This window comes from Ambystoma mexicanum, chromosome 1p (genome assembly GCF_040938575.1).
Source record: "Ambystoma mexicanum isolate Mex_15411 chromosome 1p, UKY_AmexF1_1, whole genome shotgun sequence".
NCBI lineage: Eukaryota > Metazoa > Chordata > Amphibia > Caudata > Ambystomatidae > Ambystoma > Ambystoma mexicanum.
The window spans coordinates 232593992-232610652 of NC_090921.1; the positions used below are offsets into that span (position 1 = coordinate 232593992).

The 16661-nt window shown below is 51.1% G+C and overlaps 29 non-coding genes across 29 annotated transcripts; all 29 read right to left on the bottom strand.

Moving 5' to 3' along the window:
- Nucleotides 1-76: 76 nt before the first annotated feature.
- On the bottom strand, nucleotides 77-147 carry TRNAG-GCC (transfer RNA glycine (anticodon GCC)). The gene has a single exon. It is a non-coding gene; the product is annotated as a tRNA-Gly (tRNA).
- A 552-nt stretch (nucleotides 148-699) lies between these two features.
- Nucleotides 700-770, bottom strand: TRNAG-CCC (transfer RNA glycine (anticodon CCC)). The gene has a single exon. It is a non-coding gene; the product is annotated as a tRNA-Gly (tRNA).
- Nucleotides 771-1120: 350 nt separating this feature from the next.
- TRNAG-GCC (transfer RNA glycine (anticodon GCC)) lies at nucleotides 1121-1191 on the bottom strand. Its single transcript has one exon. It is a non-coding gene; the product is annotated as a tRNA-Gly (tRNA).
- Nucleotides 1192-1746: 555 nt separating this feature from the next.
- On the bottom strand, nucleotides 1747-1817 carry TRNAG-CCC (transfer RNA glycine (anticodon CCC)). The gene has a single exon. It is a non-coding gene; the product is annotated as a tRNA-Gly (tRNA).
- Nucleotides 1818-2167: 350 nt separating this feature from the next.
- On the bottom strand, nucleotides 2168-2238 carry TRNAG-GCC (transfer RNA glycine (anticodon GCC)). Its single transcript has one exon. It is a non-coding gene; the product is annotated as a tRNA-Gly (tRNA).
- Nucleotides 2239-2803: 565 nt separating this feature from the next.
- Nucleotides 2804-2874, bottom strand: TRNAG-CCC (transfer RNA glycine (anticodon CCC)). The gene has a single exon. It is a non-coding gene; the product is annotated as a tRNA-Gly (tRNA).
- A 350-nt stretch (nucleotides 2875-3224) lies between these two features.
- Nucleotides 3225-3295, bottom strand: TRNAG-GCC (transfer RNA glycine (anticodon GCC)). Its single transcript has one exon. It is a non-coding gene; the product is annotated as a tRNA-Gly (tRNA).
- A 555-nt stretch (nucleotides 3296-3850) lies between these two features.
- Nucleotides 3851-3921, bottom strand: TRNAG-CCC (transfer RNA glycine (anticodon CCC)). Its single transcript has one exon. It is a non-coding gene; the product is annotated as a tRNA-Gly (tRNA).
- A 976-nt stretch (nucleotides 3922-4897) lies between these two features.
- On the bottom strand, nucleotides 4898-4968 carry TRNAG-CCC (transfer RNA glycine (anticodon CCC)). Its single transcript has one exon. It is a non-coding gene; the product is annotated as a tRNA-Gly (tRNA).
- A 351-nt stretch (nucleotides 4969-5319) lies between these two features.
- Nucleotides 5320-5390, bottom strand: TRNAG-GCC (transfer RNA glycine (anticodon GCC)). Its single transcript has one exon. It is a non-coding gene; the product is annotated as a tRNA-Gly (tRNA).
- A 555-nt stretch (nucleotides 5391-5945) lies between these two features.
- On the bottom strand, nucleotides 5946-6016 carry TRNAG-CCC (transfer RNA glycine (anticodon CCC)). Its single transcript has one exon. It is a non-coding gene; the product is annotated as a tRNA-Gly (tRNA).
- Nucleotides 6017-6367: 351 nt separating this feature from the next.
- TRNAG-GCC (transfer RNA glycine (anticodon GCC)) lies at nucleotides 6368-6438 on the bottom strand. The gene has a single exon. It is a non-coding gene; the product is annotated as a tRNA-Gly (tRNA).
- A 555-nt stretch (nucleotides 6439-6993) lies between these two features.
- TRNAG-CCC (transfer RNA glycine (anticodon CCC)) lies at nucleotides 6994-7064 on the bottom strand. The gene has a single exon. It is a non-coding gene; the product is annotated as a tRNA-Gly (tRNA).
- Nucleotides 7065-7414: 350 nt separating this feature from the next.
- On the bottom strand, nucleotides 7415-7485 carry TRNAG-GCC (transfer RNA glycine (anticodon GCC)). The gene has a single exon. It is a non-coding gene; the product is annotated as a tRNA-Gly (tRNA).
- A 555-nt stretch (nucleotides 7486-8040) lies between these two features.
- TRNAE-CUC (transfer RNA glutamic acid (anticodon CUC)) lies at nucleotides 8041-8111 on the bottom strand. The gene has a single exon. It is a non-coding gene; the product is annotated as a tRNA-Glu (tRNA).
- Nucleotides 8112-8461: 350 nt separating this feature from the next.
- Nucleotides 8462-8532, bottom strand: TRNAG-GCC (transfer RNA glycine (anticodon GCC)). The gene has a single exon. It is a non-coding gene; the product is annotated as a tRNA-Gly (tRNA).
- Nucleotides 8533-9097: 565 nt separating this feature from the next.
- Nucleotides 9098-9168, bottom strand: TRNAG-CCC (transfer RNA glycine (anticodon CCC)). The gene has a single exon. It is a non-coding gene; the product is annotated as a tRNA-Gly (tRNA).
- Nucleotides 9169-9518: 350 nt separating this feature from the next.
- TRNAG-GCC (transfer RNA glycine (anticodon GCC)) lies at nucleotides 9519-9589 on the bottom strand. Its single transcript has one exon. It is a non-coding gene; the product is annotated as a tRNA-Gly (tRNA).
- A 555-nt stretch (nucleotides 9590-10144) lies between these two features.
- On the bottom strand, nucleotides 10145-10215 carry TRNAE-CUC (transfer RNA glutamic acid (anticodon CUC)). Its single transcript has one exon. It is a non-coding gene; the product is annotated as a tRNA-Glu (tRNA).
- A 350-nt stretch (nucleotides 10216-10565) lies between these two features.
- On the bottom strand, nucleotides 10566-10636 carry TRNAG-GCC (transfer RNA glycine (anticodon GCC)). Its single transcript has one exon. It is a non-coding gene; the product is annotated as a tRNA-Gly (tRNA).
- A 565-nt stretch (nucleotides 10637-11201) lies between these two features.
- On the bottom strand, nucleotides 11202-11272 carry TRNAG-CCC (transfer RNA glycine (anticodon CCC)). Its single transcript has one exon. It is a non-coding gene; the product is annotated as a tRNA-Gly (tRNA).
- A 350-nt stretch (nucleotides 11273-11622) lies between these two features.
- Nucleotides 11623-11693, bottom strand: TRNAG-GCC (transfer RNA glycine (anticodon GCC)). Its single transcript has one exon. It is a non-coding gene; the product is annotated as a tRNA-Gly (tRNA).
- A 976-nt stretch (nucleotides 11694-12669) lies between these two features.
- TRNAG-GCC (transfer RNA glycine (anticodon GCC)) lies at nucleotides 12670-12740 on the bottom strand. The gene has a single exon. It is a non-coding gene; the product is annotated as a tRNA-Gly (tRNA).
- A 565-nt stretch (nucleotides 12741-13305) lies between these two features.
- On the bottom strand, nucleotides 13306-13376 carry TRNAG-CCC (transfer RNA glycine (anticodon CCC)). Its single transcript has one exon. It is a non-coding gene; the product is annotated as a tRNA-Gly (tRNA).
- Nucleotides 13377-14352: 976 nt separating this feature from the next.
- Nucleotides 14353-14423, bottom strand: TRNAG-CCC (transfer RNA glycine (anticodon CCC)). Its single transcript has one exon. It is a non-coding gene; the product is annotated as a tRNA-Gly (tRNA).
- Nucleotides 14424-14774: 351 nt separating this feature from the next.
- Nucleotides 14775-14845, bottom strand: TRNAG-GCC (transfer RNA glycine (anticodon GCC)). Its single transcript has one exon. It is a non-coding gene; the product is annotated as a tRNA-Gly (tRNA).
- Nucleotides 14846-15400: 555 nt separating this feature from the next.
- On the bottom strand, nucleotides 15401-15471 carry TRNAG-CCC (transfer RNA glycine (anticodon CCC)). Its single transcript has one exon. It is a non-coding gene; the product is annotated as a tRNA-Gly (tRNA).
- Nucleotides 15472-15822: 351 nt separating this feature from the next.
- On the bottom strand, nucleotides 15823-15893 carry TRNAG-GCC (transfer RNA glycine (anticodon GCC)). Its single transcript has one exon. It is a non-coding gene; the product is annotated as a tRNA-Gly (tRNA).
- Nucleotides 15894-16448: 555 nt separating this feature from the next.
- On the bottom strand, nucleotides 16449-16519 carry TRNAG-CCC (transfer RNA glycine (anticodon CCC)). Its single transcript has one exon. It is a non-coding gene; the product is annotated as a tRNA-Gly (tRNA).
- Between the last annotated feature and the right edge of the window lie 142 nt (nucleotides 16520-16661).

Here is a 16661-nt window from a genome sequence, read left to right on the forward strand (position 1 = left end):
GCTTGTTTTTTTTGTTTGGTCTCTTCCTTTTCACGATGCTTCAAAGTCAACGAAAGGTACATGTGCAAAACGCTCATGCATTGGCCGGGAATCGAACCCGGGCCTCCCGCGTGGCAGGCGAGAATTCTACCACTGAACCACCAATGCCTTACATGCTGCACACTGGCGCTACAGTGCTCTGGACCATTTCAGCCCAGAGCAGCTGATTTAACAGAGCACTGCAGTGACATGAGGATGGCGCCAGCTCCGGTGGGTGAATGGGAGCTGCGCTGCCCTGGCAGTCCTTCTCACTCACTTGGCCACGAACGGCCAGGTTCTATAGACAGGAAAAGTGGACAGAGGCAAGCACACTGGTAGATGAGGGTGGCCTTTGTATGGGTCGCTACTCTGAGTGCAGTTCCCTGAGCACCGTGCCTCAGGAAAGCCAGACTTCTACCGCAGGACTCAGGGGATATCTTTGCAGCCACACGAGGCTGACACCCTTTCAATCTGGGCTTCTGGGGTCTTCTGGGAATTATTTGCATAATAGGTTTCCCGCCTTAAGTTGAAACTGCCGTTCCATCTTCTGCTAAAAGAGGGCAGCAGAGTGCTTTCTTTGCGCAGAAAACAGACAAGCAATGCAATCATCTTATCTACCGTTTCCATTTTTCTTTTCCCATGCCTTTTAAAATATCAAGAGACACGTCTACAAAAGTGCCATGCATTGGCCGGGAATCGAACCCGGGACTCCCGCTTGGGAAGCGAGAATTCTACCACTGAACTACCAATGCTTGACAAGCAGCATTACTGTGGTAGAGCGCTTGATTTAACACACCTGCCAGTTCCATGCGAATGGTCACTCGTAAACTCTTCACTTCTGCTGAAAGCCTCATTGAAGGCCTTTGCAGACGTGTGAGACTGGCACCTACTCGGGCTGGGCCTCTATGAGCTGTTTGCATAATCTGAGATTGCCCTGCTTCCAGTCAAGGCGCAGCGGCCCCTTCTACTAAAAGGGATCAGCAGAGTGATCGCTAGTAGCAGAAATAAGGCAAGCAAGGCAATCAAGGCTTGTTTTTTTGTTTGATCTCTTCCTTTTCACGATGCTTCAAAGTCAACGAAAGGTACATGTGCAAAACGCTCATGCATTGGCCGGGAATCGAACCCGGGCCTCCCGCGTGGCAGGCGAGAATTCTACCACTGAACCACCAATGCCTTACATGCTGCACACTGGCGCTACAGTGCTCTGGACCATTGCAGCCCAGAGCAGCTGATTTAACAGAGCACTGCAGTGACATGAGGATGGCGCCAGCTCCGGTGGGTGAATGGGAGCTGCGCTGCCCTGGCAGTCCTTCTCACTCACTTGGCCACGAACGGCCAGGTTCTATAGACAGGAAAAGTGGACAGAGGCAAGCACACTGGTAGATGAGGGTGGCCTTTGTATGGGTCGCTACTCTGAGTGCAGTTCCCTGAGCACCGTGCCTCAGGAAAGCCAGACTTCTACTGCAGGACTCAGGGGATATCTTTGCAGCCACACGAGGCTGACACCCTTTCAATCTGGGCTTCTGGGGTCTTCTGGGAATTATTTGCATAATAGAAGGTTTCCCGCCTTAAGTTGAAACTGCAGTTCCATCTTCTGCTAAAAGAGGGCAGCAGAGTGCTTTCTTTGCGCAGAAAACAGACAAGCAATGCAATCATCTTATCTACCGTTTCCATTTTTCTTTTCCCATGCCTTTTAAAATATCAAGAGACACGTCTACAAAAGTGCCATGCATTGGCCGGGAATCGAACCCGGGCCTCCCGCTTGGGAAGCGAGAATTCTACCACTGAACTACCAATGCCTGACAAGCAGCATTACTGCGGTAGAGCGCTTGATTTAACACACCTGCCAGTTCCATGCGAATGGTCACTTGTAAACTCTTCACTTCTGCTGAAAGCCTCATTGAAGGCCTTTGCAGACGTGTGAGACTGGCACCTACTCGGGCTGGGCCTCTATGAGCTGTTTGCATAATCTGAGATTGCCCTGCTTCCAGTCAAGGCGCAGCGGCCCCTTCTACTAAAAGGGATCAGCAGAGTGATCGCTAGTAGCAGAAATAAGGCAAGCAAGGCAATCAAGGCTTGTTTTTTTGTTCGGTCTCTTCCTTTTCACGATGCTTCAAAGTCAACGAAAGGTACATGTGCAAAACGCTCATGCATTGGCCGGGAATCGAACCCGGGCCTCCCGCGTGGCAGGCGAGAATTCTACCACTGAACCACCAATGCCTTACATGCTGCACACTGGCGCTACAGTGCTCTGGACCATTGCAGCCCAGAGCAGCTGATTTAACAGAGCACTGCAGTGACATGAGGATGGCGCCAGCTCCGGTGGGTGAATGGGAGCTGCGCTGCCCTGGCAGTCCTTCTCACTCACTTGGCCACGAACGGCCACGAACGGCCAGGTTCTATAGACAGGAAAAGTGGACAGAGGCAAGCACACTGGTAGATGAGGGTGGCCTTTGTATGGGTCGCTACTCTGAGTGCAGTTCCCTGAGCACCGTGCCTCAGGAAAGCCAGACTTCTACTGCAGGACTCAGTGGATATCTTTGCAGCCACACGAGGCTGACACCCTTTCAATCTGGGCTTCTGGGGTCTTCTGGGAATTATTTGCATAATAGAAGGTTTCCCGCCTTAAGTTGAAACTGCAGTTCCATCTTCTGCTAAAAGAGGGCAGCAGAGTGCTTTCTTTGCGCAGAAAACAGAGAAGCAATGCAATCATCTTATCTACCGTTTCCATTTTTCTTTTCCCATGCCTTTTAAAATATCAAGAGACACGTCTACAAAAGTGCCATGCATTGGCCGGGAATCGAACCCGGGCCTCCCGCTTGGGAAGCGAGAATTCTACCACTGAACTACCAATGCTTGACAAGCAGCATTACTGCGGTAGAGCGCTTGATTTAACACACCTGCCAGTTCCATGCGAATGGTCACTCGTAAACTCTTGACTTCTGCTGAAAGCCTCATTGAAGGCCTTTGCAGACGTGTGAGACTGGCACCTACTCGGGCTGGGCCTCTATGAGCTGTTTGCATAATCTGAGATTGCCCTGCTTCCAGTCAAGGCGCAGCGGCCCCTTCTACTAAAAGGGATCAGCAGAGTGATCGCTAGTAGCAGAAATAAGGCAAGCAAGGCAATCAAGGCTTGTTTTTTTGTTTGATCTCTTCCTTTTCACGATGCTTCAAAGTCAACGAAAGGTACATGTGCAAAACGCTCATGCATTGGCCGGGAATCGAACCCGGGCCTCCCGCGTGGCAGGCGAGAATTCTACCACTGAACCACCAATGCCTTACATGCTGCACACTGGCGCTACAGTGCTCTGGACCATTGCAGCCCAGAGCAGCTGATTTAACAGAGCACTGCAGTGACATGAGGATGGCGCCAGCTCCGGTGGGTGAATGGGAGCTGCGCTGCCCTGGCAGTCCTTCTCACTCACTTGGCCACGAACGGCCAGGTTCTATAGACAGGAAAAGTGGACAGAGGCAAGCACACTGGTAGATGAGGGTGGCCTTTGTATGGGTCGCTACTCTGAGTGCAGTTCCCTGAGCACCGTGCCTCAGGAAAGCCAGACTTCTACTGCAGGACTCAGGGGATATCTTTGCAGCCACACGAGGCTGACACCCTTTCAATCTGGGCTTCTGGGGTCTTCTGGGAATTATTTGCATAATAGAAGGTTTCCCGCCTTAAGTTGAAACTGCAGTTCCATCTTCTGCTAAAAGAGGGCAGCAGAGTGCTTTCTTTGCGCAGAAAACAGACAAGCAATGCAATCATCTTATCTACCGTTTCCATTTTTCTTTTCCCATGCCTTTTAAAATATCAAGAGACACGTCTACAAAAGTGCCATGCATTGGCCGGGAATCGAACCCGGGCCTCCCGCTTGGGAAGCGAGAATTCTACCACTGAACTACCAATGCTTGACAAGCAGCATTACTGCGGTAGAGCGCTTGATTTAACACACCTGCCAGTTCCATGCGAATGGTCACTCGTAAACTCTTGACTTCTGCTGAAAGCCTCATTGAAGGCCTTTGCAGACGTGTGAGACTGGCACCTACTCGGGCTGGGCCTCTATGAGCTGTTTGCATAATCTGAGATTGCCCTGCTTCCAGTCAAGGCGCAGCGGCCCCTTCTACTAAAAGGGATCAGCAGAGTGATCGCTAGTAGCAGAAATAAGGTAAGCAAGGCAATCAAGGCTTGTTTTTTTGTTTGGTCTCTTCCTTTTCACGATGCTTCAAAGTCAATGAAAGGTACATGTGCAAAACGCTCATGCATTGGCCGGGAATCGAACCCGGGCCTCCCGCGTGGCAGGCAAGAATTCTACCACTGAACCACCAATGCCGTACATGCTGCACACTGGCGCTACAGTGCTCTGGACCATTACAGCCCAGAGCAGCTGATTTAACAGAGCACTGCAGTGACATGAGGATGGCGCCAGCTCCGGTGGGTGAATGGGAGCTGCGCTGCCCTGGCAGTCCTTCTCACTCACTTGGCCACGAACGGCCAGGTTCTATAGACAGGAAAAGTGGACGGAGGCAAGCACACTGGTAGATGAGGGTGGCCTTTGTATGGGTCGCTACTCTGAGTGCAGTTCCCTGAGCACCGTGCCTCAGGAAAGCCAGACTTCTACTGCAGGACTCAGGGGATATCTTTGCAGCCACACGAGGCTGACACCCTTTCAATCTGGGCTTCTGGGGTCTTCTGGGAATTATTTGCATAATAGAAGGTTTCCCGCCTTAAGTTGAAACTGCAGTTCCATCTTCTGCTAAAAGAGGGCAGCAGAGTGCTTTCTTTGCGCAGAAAACAGACAAGCAATGCAATCATCTTATCTACCGTTTCCATTTTTCTTTTCCCATGCCTTTTAAAATATCAAGAGACACGTCTACAAAAGTGCCATGCATTGGCCGGGAATCGAACCCGGGCCTCCCGCTTGGGAAGCGAGAATTCTACCACTGAACTACCAATGCCTGACAAGCAGCATTACTGCGGTAGAGCGCTTGATTTAACACACCTGCCAGTTCCATGCGAATGGTCACTCGTAAACTCTTGACTTCTGCTGAAAGCCTCATTGAAGGCCTTTGCAGACGTGTGAGACTGGCACCTACTCGGGCTGGGCCTCTATGAGCTGTTTGCATAATCTGAGATTGCCCTGCTTCCAGTCAAGGCGCAGCGGCCCCTTCTTCTAAAAGGGATCAGCAGAGTGATCGCTAGTAGCAGAAATAAGGCAAGCAAGGCAATCAAGGCTTGTTTTTTTTGTTTGGTCTCTTCCTTTTCACGATGCTTCAAAGTCAACGAAAGGTACATGTGCAAAACGCTCATGCATTGGCCGGGAATCGAACCCGGGCCTCCCGCGCGGCAGGCGAGAATTCTACCACTGAACCACCAATGCCTTACATGCTGCACACTGGCGGTACAGTGCTCTGGATCATTTCAGCCCAGAGCAGCTGATTTAACAGAGCACTGCAGTGACATGAGGATGGCGCCAGCTCCGGTGGGTGAATGGGAGCTGCGCTGCCCTGGCAGTCCTTCTCACTCACTTGGCCACGAACGGCCAGGTTCTATAGACAGGAAAAGTCGACAGAGGCAAGCACACTGGTAGATGAGGGTGGCCTTTGTATGGGTCGCTACTCTGAGTGCAGTTCCCTGAGCACCGTGCCTCAGGAAAGCCAGACTTCTACCGCAGGACTCAGGGGATATCTTTGCAGCCACACGAGGCTGACACCCTTTCAATCTGGGCTTCTGGGGTCTTCTGGGAATTATTTGCATAATAGAAGGTTTCCCGCCTTAAGTTGAAACTGCAGTTCCATCTTCTGCTAAAAGAGGGCAGCAGAGTGCTTTCTTTGCGCAGAAAACAGACAAGCAATGCAATCATCTTATCTACCGTTTCCATTTTTCTTTTCCCATGCCTTTTAAAATATCAAGAGACACGTCTACAAAAGTGCCATGCATTGGCCGGGAATCGAACCCGGGCCTCCCGCTTGGGAAGCGAGAATTCTACCACTGAACTACCAATGCCTGACAAGCAGCATTACTGCGGTAGAGCGCTTGATTTAACACACCTGCCAGTTCCATGCGAATGGTCACTCGTAAACTCTTGACTTCTGCTGAAAGCCTCATTGAAGGCCTTTGCAGACGTGTGAGACTGGCACCTACTCGGGCTGGGCCTCTATGAGCTGTTTGCATAATCTGAGATTGCCCTGCTTCCAGTCAAGGCGCAGCGGCCCCTTCTTCTAAAAGGGATCAGCAGAGTGATCGCTAGTAGCAGAAATAAGGCAAGCAAGGCAATCAAGGCTTGTTTTTTTTGTTTGGTCTCTTCCTTTTCACGATGCTTCAAAGTCAACGAAAGGTACATGTGCAAAACGCTCATGCATTGGCCGGGAATCGAACCCGGGCCTCCCGCGTGGCAGGCGAGAATTCTACCACTGAACCACCAATGCCTTACATGCTGCACACTGGCGCTACAGTGCTCTGGACCATTTCAGCCCAGAGCAGCTGATTTAACAGAGCACTGCAGTGACATGAGGATGGCGCCAGCTCCGGTGGGTGAATGGGAGCTGCGCTGCCCTGGCAGTCCTTCTCACTCACTTGGCCACGAACGGCCAGGTTCTATAGACAGGAAAAGTGGACAGAGGCAAGCACACTGGTAGATGAGGGTGGCCTTTGTATGGGTCGCTACTCTGAGTGCAGTTCCCTGAGCACCGTGCCTCAGGAAAGCCAGACTTCTACTGCAGGACTCAGGGGATATCTTTGCAGCCACACGAGGCTGACACCCTTTCAATCTGGGCTTCTGGGGTCTTCTGGGAATTATTTGCATAATAGAAGGTTTCCCGCCTTAATTTGAAACTGCAGTTCCATCTTCTGCTAAAAGAGGGCAGCAGAGTGCTTTCTTTGCGCAGAAAACAGACAAGCAATGCAATCATCTTATCTACCGTTTCCATTTTTCTTTTCCCATGCCTTTTAAAATATCAAGAGACACGTCTACAAAAGTGCCATGCATTGGCCGGGAATCGAACCCGGGACTCCCGCTTGGGAAGCGAGAATTCTACCACTGAACTACCAATGCTTGACAAGCAGCATTACTGCGGTAGAGCGCTTGATTTAACACACCTGCCAGTTCCATGCGAATGGTCACTCGTAAACTCTTCACTTCTGCTGAAAGCCTCATTGAAGGCCTTTGCAGACGTGTGAGACTGGCACCTACTCGGGCTGGGCCTCTATGAGCTGTTTGCATAATCTGAGATTGCCCTGCTTCCAGTCAAGGCGCAGCGGCCCCTTCTACTAAAAGGGATCAGCAGAGTGATCGCTAGTAGCAGAAATAAGGCAAGCAAGGCAATCAAGGCTTGTTTTTTTGTTTGATCTCTTCCTTTTCACGATGCTTCAAAGTCAACGAAAGGTACATGTGCAAAACGCTCATGCATTGGCCGGGAATCGAACCCGGGCCTCCCGCGTGGCAGGCGAGAATTCTACCACTGAACCACCAATGCCTTACATGCTGCACACTGGCGCTACAGTGCTCTGGACCATTGCAGCCCAGAGCAGCTGATTTAACAGAGCACTGCAGTGACATGAGGATGGCGCCAGCTCCGGTGGGTGAATGGGAGCTGCGCTGCCCTGGCAGTCCTTCTCACTCACTTGGCCACGAACGGCCAGGTTCTATAGACAGGAAAAGTGGACAGAGGCAAGCACACTGGTAGATGAGGGTGGCCTTTGTATGGGTCGCTACTCTGAGTGCAGTTCCCTGAGCACCGTGCCTCAGGAAAGCCAGACTTCTACTGCAGGACTCAGGGGATATCTTTGCAGCCACACGAGGCTGACACCCTTTCAATCTGGGCTTCTGGGGTCTTCTGGGAATTATTTGCATAATAGAAGGTTTCCCGCCTTAAGTTGAAACTGCAGTTCCATCTTCTGCTAAAAGAGGGCAGCAGAGTGCTTTCTTTGCGCAGAAAACAGACAAGCAATGCAATCTTCTTATCTACCGTTTCCATTTTTCTTTTCCCATGCCTTTTAAAATATCAAGAGACACGTCTACAAAAGTGCCATGCATTGGCCGGGAATCGAACCCGGGCCTCCCGCTTGAGAAGCGAGAATTCTACCACTGAACTACCAATGCCTGACAAGCAGCATTACTGCGGTAGAGCGCTTGATTTAACACACCTGCCAGTTCCATGCGAATGGTCACTTGTAAACTCTTCACTTCTGCTGAAAGCCTCATTGAAGGCCTTTGCAGACGTGTGAGACTGGCACCTACTCGGGCTGGGCCTCTATGAGCTGTTTGCATAATCTGAGATTGCCCTGCTTCCAGTCAAGGCGCAGCGGCCCCTTCTACTAAAAGGGATCAGCAGAGTGATCGCTAGTAGCAGAAATAAGGCAAGCAAGGCAATCAAGGCTTGTTTTTTTGTTCGGTCTCTTCCTTTTCACGATGCTTCAAAGTCAACGAAAGGTACATGTGCAAAACGCTCATGCATTGGCCGGGAATCGAACCCGGGCCTCCCGCGTGGCAGGCGAGAATTCTACCACTGAACCACCAATGCCTTACATGCTGCACACTGGCGCTACAGTGCTCTGGACCATTGCAGCCCAGAGCAGCTGATTTAACAGAGCACTGCAGTGACATGAGGATGGCGCCAGCTCCGGTGGGTGAATGGGAGCTGCGCTGCCCTGGCAGTCCTTCTCACTCACTTGGCCACGAACGGCCACGAACGGCCAGGTTCTATAGACAGGAAAAGTGGACAGAGGCAAGCACACTGGTAGATGAGGGTGGCCTTTGTATGGGTCGCTACTCTGAGTGCAGTTCCCTGAGCACCGTGCCTCAGGAAAGCCAGACTTCTACTGCAGGACTCAGTGGATATCTTTGCAGCCACACGAGGCTGACACCCTTTCAATCTGGGCTTCTGGGGTCTTCTGGGAATTATTTGCATAATAGAAGGTTTCCCGCCTTAAGTTGAAACTGCAGTTCCATCTTCTGCTAAAAGAGGGCAGCAGAGTGCTTTCTTTGCGCAGAAAACAGAGAAGCAATGCAATCATCTTATCTACCGTTTCCATTTTTCTTTTCCCATGCCTTTTAAAATATCAAGAGACACGTCTACAAAAGTGCCATGCATTGGCCGGGAATCGAACCCGGGCCTCCCGCTTGGGAAGCGAGAATTCTACCACTGAACTACCAATGCTTGACAAGCAGCATTACTGCGGTAGAGCGCTTGATTTAACACACCTGCCAGTTCCATGCGAATGGTCACTCGTAAACTCTTGACTTCTGCTGAAAGCCTCATTGAAGGCCTTTGCAGACGTGTGAGACTGGCACCTACTCGGGCTGGGCCTCTATGAGCTGTTTGCATAATCTGAGATTGCCCTGCTTCCAGTCAAGGCGCAGCGGCCCCTTCTACTAAAAGGGATCAGCAGAGTGATCGCTAGTAGCAGAAATAAGGCAAGCAAGGCAATCAAGGCTTGTTTTTTTGTTTGATCTCTTCCTTTTCACGATGCTTCAAAGTCAACGAAAGGTACATGTGCAAAACGCTCATGCATTGGCCGGGAATCGAACCCGGGCCTCCCGCGTGGCAGGCGAGAATTCTACCACTGAACCACCAATGCCTTACATGCTGCACACTGGCGCTACAGTGCTCTGGACCATTGCAGCCCAGAGCAGCTGATTTAACAGAGCACTGCAGTGACATGAGGATGGCGCCAGCTCCGGTGGGTGAATGGGAGCTGCGCTGCCCTGGCAGTCCTTCTCACTCACTTGGCCACGAACGGCCAGGTTCTATAGACAGGAAAAGTGGACAGAGGCAAGCACACTGGTAGATGAGGGTGGCCTTTGTATGGGTCGCTACTCTGAGTGCAGTTCCCTGAGCACCGTGCCTCAGGAAAGCCAGACTTCTACTGCAGGACTCAGGGGATATCTTTGCAGCCACACGAGGCTGACACCCTTTCAATCTGGGCTTCTGGGGTCTTCTGGGAATTATTTGCATAATAGAAGGTTTCCCGCCTTAAGTTGAAACTGCAGTTCCATCTTCTGCTAAAAGAGGGCAGCAGAGTGCTTTCTTTGCGCAGAAAACAGACAAGCAATGCAATCTTCTTATCTACCGTTTCCATTTTTCTTTTCCCATGCCTTTTAAAATATCAAGAGACACGTCTACAAAAGTGCCATGCATTGGCCGGGAATCGAACCCGGGCCTCCCGCTTGAGAAGCGAGAATTCTACCACTGAACTACCAATGCCTGACAAGCAGCATTACTGCGGTAGAGCGCTTGATTTAACACACCTGCCAGTTCCATGCGAATGGTCACTTGTAAACTCTTCACTTCTGCTGAAAGCCTCATTGAAGGCCTTTGCAGACGTGTGAGACTGGCACCTACTCGGGCTGGGCCTCTATGAGCTGTTTGCATAATCTGAGATTGCCCTGCTTCCAGTCAAGGCGCAGCGGCCCCTTCTACTAAAAGGGATCAGCAGAGTGATCGCTAGTAGCAGAAATAAGGCAAGCAAGGCAATCAAGGCTTGTTTTTTTGTTCGGTCTCTTCCTTTTCACGATGCTTCAAAGTCAACGAAAGGTACATGTGCAAAACGCTCATGCATTGGCCGGGAATCGAACCCGGGCCTCCCGCGTGGCAGGCGAGAATTCTACCACTGAACCACCAATGCCTTACATGCTGCACACTGGCGCTACAGTGCTCTGGACCATTGCAGCCCAGAGCAGCTGATTTAACAGAGCACTGCAGTGACATGAGGATGGCGCCAGCTCCGGTGGGTGAATGGGAGCTGCGCTGCCCTGGCAGTCCTTCTCACTCACTTGGCCACGAACGGCCACGAACGGCCAGGTTCTATAGACAGGAAAAGTGGACAGAGGCAAGCACACTGGTAGATGAGGGTGGCCTTTGTATGGGTCGCTACTCTGAGTGCAGTTCCCTGAGCACCGTGCCTCAGGAAAGCCAGACTTCTACTGCAGGACTCAGTGGATATCTTTGCAGCCACACGAGGCTGACACCCTTTCAATCTGGGCTTCTGGGGTCTTCTGGGAATTATTTGCATAATAGAAGGTTTCCCGCCTTAAGTTGAAACTGCAGTTCCATCTTCTGCTAAAAGAGGGCAGCAGAGTGCTTTCTTTGCGCAGAAAACAGAGAAGCAATGCAATCATCTTATCTACCGTTTCCATTTTTCTTTTCCCATGCCTTTTAAAATATCAAGAGACACGTCTACAAAAGTGCCATGCATTGGCCGGGAATCGAACCCGGGCCTCCCGCTTGGGAAGCGAGAATTCTACCACTGAACTACCAATGCTTGACAAGCAGCATTACTGCGGTAGAGCGCTTGATTTAACACACCTGCCAGTTCCATGCGAATGGTCACTCGTAAACTCTTGACTTCTGCTGAAAGCCTCATTGAAGGCCTTTGCAGACGTGTGAGACTGGCACCTACTCGGGCTGGGCCTCTATGAGCTGTTTGCATAATCTGAGATTGCCCTGCTTCCAGTCAAGGCGCAGCGGCCCCTTCTACTAAAAGGGATCAGCAGAGTGATCGCTAGTAGCAGAAATAAGGCAAGCAAGGCAATCAAGGCTTGTTTTTTTGCTTGATCTCTTCCTTTTCACGATGCTTCAAAGTCAACGAAAGGTACATGTGCAAAACGCTCATGCATTGGCCGGGAATCGAACCCGGGCCTCCCGCGTGGCAGGCGAGAATTCTACCACTGAACCACCAATGCCTTACATGCTGCACACTGGCGCTACAGTGCTCTGGACCATTGCAGCCCAGAGCAGCTGATTTAACAGAGCACTGCAGTGACATGAGGATGGCGCCAGCTCCGGTGGGTGAATGGGAGCTGCGCTGCCCTGGCAGTCCTTCTCACTCACTTGGCCACGAACGGCCAGGTTCTATAGACAGGAAAAGTGGACAGAGGCAAGCACACTGGTAGATGAGGGTGGCCTTTGTATGGGTCGCTACTCTGAGTGCAGTTCCCTGAGCACCGTGCCTCAGGAAAGCCAGACTTCTACTGCAGGACTCAGGGGATATCTTTGCAGCCACACGAGGCTGACACCCTTTCAATCTGGGCTTCTGGGGTCTTCTGGGAATTATTTGCATAATAGAAGGTTTCCCGCCTTAAGTTGAAACTGCAGTTCCATCTTCTGCTAAAAGAGGGCAGCAGAGTGCTTTCTTTGCGCAGAAAACAGACAAGCAATGCAATCATCTTATCTACCGTTTCCATTTTTCTTTTCCCATGCCTTTTAAAATATCAAGAGACACGTCTACAAAAGTGCCATGCATTGGCCGGGAATCGAACCCGGGCCTCCCACTTGGGAAGCGAGAATTCTACCACTGAGCTACCAATGCCTGACAAGCAACATTACTGCGGTAGAGCACTTGATTTAACACACCTGCCAGTTCCATGCGAATGGTCACTCGTAAACTCTTGACTTCTGCTGAAAGCCTCATTGAAGGCCTTTGCAGACGTGTGAGACTGGCACCTACTCGGGCTGGGCCTCTATGAGCTGTTTGCATAATCTGAGATTGCCCTGCTTCCAGTCAAGGCGCAGCGGCCCCTTCTACTAAAAGGGATCAGCAGAGTGATCGCTAGTAGCAGAAATAAGGCAAGCAAGGCAATCAAGGCTTGTTTTTTTGTTCGGTCTCTTCCTTTTCACGATGCTTCAAAGTCAACGAAAGGTACATGTGCAAAACGCTCATGCATTGGCCGGGAATCGAACCCGGGCCTCCCGCGTGGCAGGCGAGAATTCTACCACTGAACCACCAATGCCTTACATGCTGCACACTGGCGCTACAGTGCTCTGGACCATTGCAGCCCAGAGCAGCTGATTTAACAGAGCACTGCAGTGACATGAGGATGGCGCCAGCTCCGGTGGGTGAATGGGAGCTGCGCTGCCCTGGCAGTCCTTCTCACTCACTTGGCCACGAACGGCCACGAACGGCCAGGTTCTATAGACAGGAAAAGTGGACAGAGGCAAGCACACTGGTAGATGAGGGTGGCCTTTGTATGGGTCGCTACTCTGAGTGCAGTTCCCTGAGCACCGTGCCTCAGGAAAGCCAGACTTCTACCGCAGGACTCAGGGGATATCTTTGCAGCCACACGAGGCTGACACCCTTTCAATCTGGGCTTCTGGGGTCTTCTGGGAATTATTTGCATAATAGAAGGTTTCCCGCCTTAAGTTGAAACTGCAGTTCCATCTTCTGCTAAAAGAGGGCAGCAGAGTGCTTTCTTTGCGCAGAAAACAGACAAGCAATGCAATCATCTTATCTACCGTTTCCATTTTTCTTTTCCCATGCCTTTTAAAATATCAAGAGACACGTCTACAAAAGTGCCATGCATTGGCCGGGAATCGAACCCGGGCCTCCCGCTTGGGAAGCGAGAATTCTACCACTGAACTACCAATGCTTGACAAGCAGCATTACTGCGGTAGAGCGCTTGATTTAACACACCTGCCAGTTCCATGCGAATGGTCACTCGTAAACTCTTGACTTCTGCTGAAAGCCTCATTGAAGGCCTTTGCAGACGTGTGAGACTGGCACCTACTCGGGCTGGGCCTCTATGAGCTGTTTGCATAATCTGAGATTGCCCTGCTTCCAGTCAAGGCGCAGCGGCCCCTTCTACTAAAAGGGATCAGCAGAGTGATCGCTAGTAGCAGAAATAAGGTAAGCAAGGCAATCAAGGCTTGTTTTTTTGTTTGGTCTCTTCCTTTTCACGATGCTTCAAAGTCAATGAAAGGTACATGTGCAAAACGCTCATGCATTGGCCGGGAATCGAACCCGGGCCTCCCGCGTGGCAGGCAAGAATTCTACCACTGAACCACCAATGCCGTACATGCTGCACACTGGCGCTACAGTGCTCTGGACCATTACAGCCCAGAGCAGCTGATTTAACAGAGCACTGCAGTGACATGAGGATGGCGCCAGCTCCGGTGGGTGAATGGGAGCTGCGCTGCCCTGGCAGTCCTTCTCACTCACTTGGCCACGAACGGCCAGGTTCTATAGACAGGAAAAGTGGACGGAGGCAAGCACACTGGTAGATGAGGGTGGCCTTTGTATGGGTCGCTACTCTGAGTGCAGTTCCCTGAGCACCGTGCCTCAGGAAAGCCAGACTTCTACTGCAGGACTCAGGGGATATCTTTGCAGCCACACGAGGCTGACACCCTTTCAATCTGGGCTTCTGGGGTCTTCTGGGAATTATTTGCATAATAGAAGGTTTCCCGCCTTAAGTTGAAACTGCAGTTCCATCTTCTGCTAAAAGAGGGCAGCAGAGTGCTTTCTTTGCGCAGAAAACAGACAAGCAATGCAATCATCTTATCTACCGTTTCCATTTTTCTTTTCCCATGCCTTTTAAAATATCAAGAGACACGTCTACAAAAGTGCCATGCATTGGCCGGGAATCGAACCCGGGCCTCCCGCTTGGGAAGCGAGAATTCTACCACTGAACTACCAATGCCTGACAAGCAGCATTACTGCGGTAGAGCGCTTGATTTAACACACCTGCCAGTTCCATGCGAATGGTCACTCGTAAACTCTTGACTTCTGCTGAAAGCCTCATTGAAGGCCTTTGCAGACGTGTGAGACTGGCACCTACTCGGGCTGGGCCTCTATGAGCTGTTTGCATAATCTGAGATTGCCCTGCTTCCAGTCAAGGCGCAGCGGCCCCTTCTTCTAAAAGGGATCAGCAGAGTGATCGCTAGTAGCAGAAATAAGGCAAGCAAGGCAATCAAGGCTTGTTTTTTTTGTTTGGTCTCTTCCTTTTCACGATGCTTCAAAGTCAACGAAAGGTACATGTGCAAAACGCTCATGCATTGGCCGGGAATCGAACCCGGGCCTCCCGCGCGGCAGGCGAGAATTCTACCACTGAACCACCAATGCCTTACATGCTGCACACTGGCGGTACAGTGCTCTGGACCATTTCAGCCCAGAGCAGCTGATTTAACAGAGCACTGCAGTGACATGAGGATGGCGCCAGCTCCGGTGGGTGAATGGGAGCTGCGCTGCCCTGGCAGTCCTTCTCACTCACTTGGCCACGAACGGCCAGGTTCTATAGACAGGAAAAGTCGACAGAGGCAAGCACACTGGTAGATGAGGGTGGCCTTTGTATGGGTCGCTACTCTGAGTGCAGTTCCCTGAGCACCGTGCCTCAGGAAAGCCAGACTTCTACCGCAGGACTCAGGGGATATCTTTGCAGCCACACGAGGCTGACACCCTTTCAATCTGGGCTTCTGGGGTCTTCTGGGAATTATTTGCATAATAGAAGGTTTCCCGCCTTAAGTTGAAACTGCAGTTCCATCTTCTGCTAAAAGAGGGCAGCAGAGTGCTTTCTTTGCGCAGAAAACAGACAAGCAATGCAATCATCTTATCTACCGTTTCCATTTTTCTTTTCCCATGCCTTTTAAAATATCAAGAGACACGTCTACAAAAGTGCCATGCATTGGCCGGGAATCGAACCCGGGCCTCCCGCTTGGGAAGCGAGAATTCTACCACTGAACTACCAATGCCTGACAAGCAGCATTACTGCGGTAGAGCGCTTGATTTAACACACCTGCCAGTTCCATGCGAATGGTCACTCGTAAACTCTTGACTTCTGCTGAAAGCCTCATTGAAGGCCTTTGCAGACGTGTGAGACTGGCACCTACTCGGGCTGGGCCTCTATGAGCTGTTTGCATAATCTGAGATTGCCCTGCTTCCAGTCAAGGCGCAGCGGCCCCTTCTTCTAAAAGGGATCAGCAGAGTGATCGCTAGTAGCAGAAATAAGGCAAGCAAGGCAATCAAGGCTTGTTTTTTTTGTTTGGTCTCTTCCTTTTCACGATGCTTCAAAGTCAACGAAAGGTACATGTGCAAAACGCTCATGCATTGGCCGGGAATCGAACCCGGGCCTCCCGCGTGGCAGGCGAGAATTCTACCACTGAACCACCAATGCCTTACATGCTGCACACTGGCGCTACAGTGCTCTGGACCATTTCAGCCCAGAGCAGCTGATTTAACAGAGCACTGCAGTGACATGAGGATGGCGCCAGCTCCGGTGGGTGAATGGGAGCTGCGCTGCCCTGGCAGTCCTTCTCACTCACTTGGCCACGAACGGCCAGGTTCTATAGACAGGAAAAGTGGACAGAGGCAAGCACACTGGTAGATGAGGGTGGCCTTTGTATGGGTCGCTACTCTGAGTGCAGTTCCCTGAGCACCGTGCCTCAGGAAAGCCAGACTTCTACCGCAGGACTCAGGGGATATCTTTGCAGCCACACGAGGCTGACACCCTTTCAATCTGGGCTTCTGGGGTCTTCTGGGAATTATTTGCATAATAGAAGGTTTCCCGCCTTAAGTTGAAACTGCAGTTCCATCTTCTGCTAAAAGAGGGCAGCAGAGTGCTTTCTTTGCGCAGAAAACAGACAAGCAATGCAATCATCTTATCTACCGTTTCCATTTTTCTTTTCCCATGCCTTTTAAAATATCAAGAGACACGTCTACAAAAGTGCCATGCATTGGCCGGGAATCGAACCCGGGCCTCCCGCTTGGGAAGCGAGAATTCTACCACTGAACTACCAATGCTTGACAAGCAGCATTACTGCGGTAGAGCGCTTGATTTAACACACCTGCCAGTTCCATGCGAATGGTCACTCGTAAACTCTTGACTTCTGCTGAAAGCCTCATTGAAGGCCTTTGCAGACGTGTGAGACTGGCACCTACTCGG